This window comes from Embiotoca jacksoni, unplaced genomic scaffold, assembly GCF_022577435.1.
Source record: "Embiotoca jacksoni isolate LCO1_2020_lvr unplaced genomic scaffold, fEmbJac1.0.p SCAF_114, whole genome shotgun sequence".
In the NCBI taxonomy this organism is placed as follows: domain Eukaryota; kingdom Metazoa; phylum Chordata; class Actinopteri; family Embiotocidae; genus Embiotoca; species Embiotoca jacksoni.
Genome location: NW_027185246.1, coordinates 111110 through 113108, shown reverse-complemented (window position 1 = coordinate 113108; position 1999 = coordinate 111110).

Genomic DNA, 1999 nt, shown 5'->3' with positions numbered 1-1999 from the left:
CGGGTCTCACAGTCTTCTTCAGCTTCTTCAGCAGTTCACAGACTGTAACACTGAGACACTCTGACCTCTGACCCCTGGGGATCCTGGATGAGGTCAGGTCAGCATGGAGCCTCCAGGTGGAAAAAATAAGAGGAAATAAAAAGTCACCTGCGAGTCCTTCAGAATAAAAGCATGAAGATTTAAAACAAATGAAGTGTAGAGACACAAAGAGAAGAGATTCAGAATAAAATATATAAATATTAATATATATAAAATTCACTGCTCCAAAAAATAAAGGGAACACTGAAACAACTCAATGTAACTCCAATCAATCCCACTTGTGTGAAATCAAGCTGTCCAGTTTGGATCAACACTGATTGTGGATCAGTTTCACCTGCTGTTGTACAAATGGAACAAACAGGTGGAAATGAGGCAATTATCAAGACAACCCTATAAAGGAACGGTTCTGCAGGTGGTGACCACAGACCGTTTCTCTGTTCTCGTCCTTTCTGGATGATTGTTGGTCCCTTTTGCATTTTGCCAGTGTCCTCACCACTAGAGGGAGCATGAGGTGTCTCCAACCCACAGAAGTTGTTCAGGTAGTGCAGCTCATCCAGGATGGCACATCAATGCACACTGTGGCAAGAAGGTTTGTTGTGTCTGTCAGCACAGTGTCAAGAGGACGGAGGACATACCGGGAGACGGGCCGGTCCACCAGGAGACGTGGAGGGGGACGTAGGAGGACAACAACCCGGCAGCGGGACCGCTATCTGCTCCTTTGTGCAAGGAGGAGCAGGAGGAGCGCTGCCAGAGCCCTACAAAATGACCTCCAGCAGGCCACTAATGTGCATGTTTCTGCTCAAACTGTCAGAAACAGACTCCATGAGGGCGGTACGAGGACCCGACGTCCACAAGTGGGGTCTGTGCTCACAGCCCAACACCGTGCGGGGCGACCGGACTTTACCGGAGAACACCGAGATCGGCAGCTTCTCCGTCGGCGCTCTGCGGTCTTCACGGATGAGAGCAGGTTCCCACTGAGCACATGTGACAGACGTGACGGAGTCTGGAGACGCCGTGGAGAACGTTCTGCTGCCTGCAACATCCTCCAGCGGGACCGGGTCGGCGGCGGGTCAGCGACGGTCTGGGGAGGCGTTTCTTCGGAGGGCAGCGCAGCCCTCCGTGTGCTAGCCAGAGGTACCCTGACTGCCATCAGGTCCCGGGATGAGATCCTCAGACCCGTTGAAGACCATCTGCTGGTGCAGTGGGTCCTGGGTTCTTCTGATGCAGGACAATGCTCAGCCTCATGTGGCTGGAGTGTGTCAGCAGTTCCTGCATGATGAAGGCATCGATGCTACGGACCAGCCCGCCCGTCCCCCAGACCCGAATCCAATCCGGGACATCGCGTCTCGTTCCGTCCTCCGACGCCACGTCCACCGCAGACTGTCCGGGAGTGGACCGATGCTTTGATCCAGGTCTGGGAGGAGATCCCTCAGGAGAACATCCGTGGTCTCATCAGGAGCATGCCCAGGCGTTGTAGGGAGTGATACAGGCACGTGGAGGACACACACACTACTGAGACTCATTTGGACTTGTCTTCAGGAATCTCCACAGAAGTTGGATCAGCCTGTGATCTGATTTTTACACTTTTATTTGGAGTATGATTCTGAATCCAGACCTCCATGGATAATGAGTTTGATTTCCATTGATCATTCTGATGTTATTTTGTTCTCAACACATTCCACTATGTAATGAATCAAGATTTGAACTGGAATATTTCATTCATTGAGATCTAGGATGTTGTTTAAGTGTTCCCTTTATTTTTTGGAGCAGTGTATATAAATAAAATATAAGTATAAAACATAAATGTATATCCATCCATTATCTATACCCGCTTCATCCTGAACAAGGTCATGGGAGAACCAGAGGCACCGTCAGGAACCTCAGGAACAAGAGGAATCGACAGGAGCCGTGAGGAACCGACAGGAACCAGAGGAACCGACAGGAACCCTGGCCCTCATGA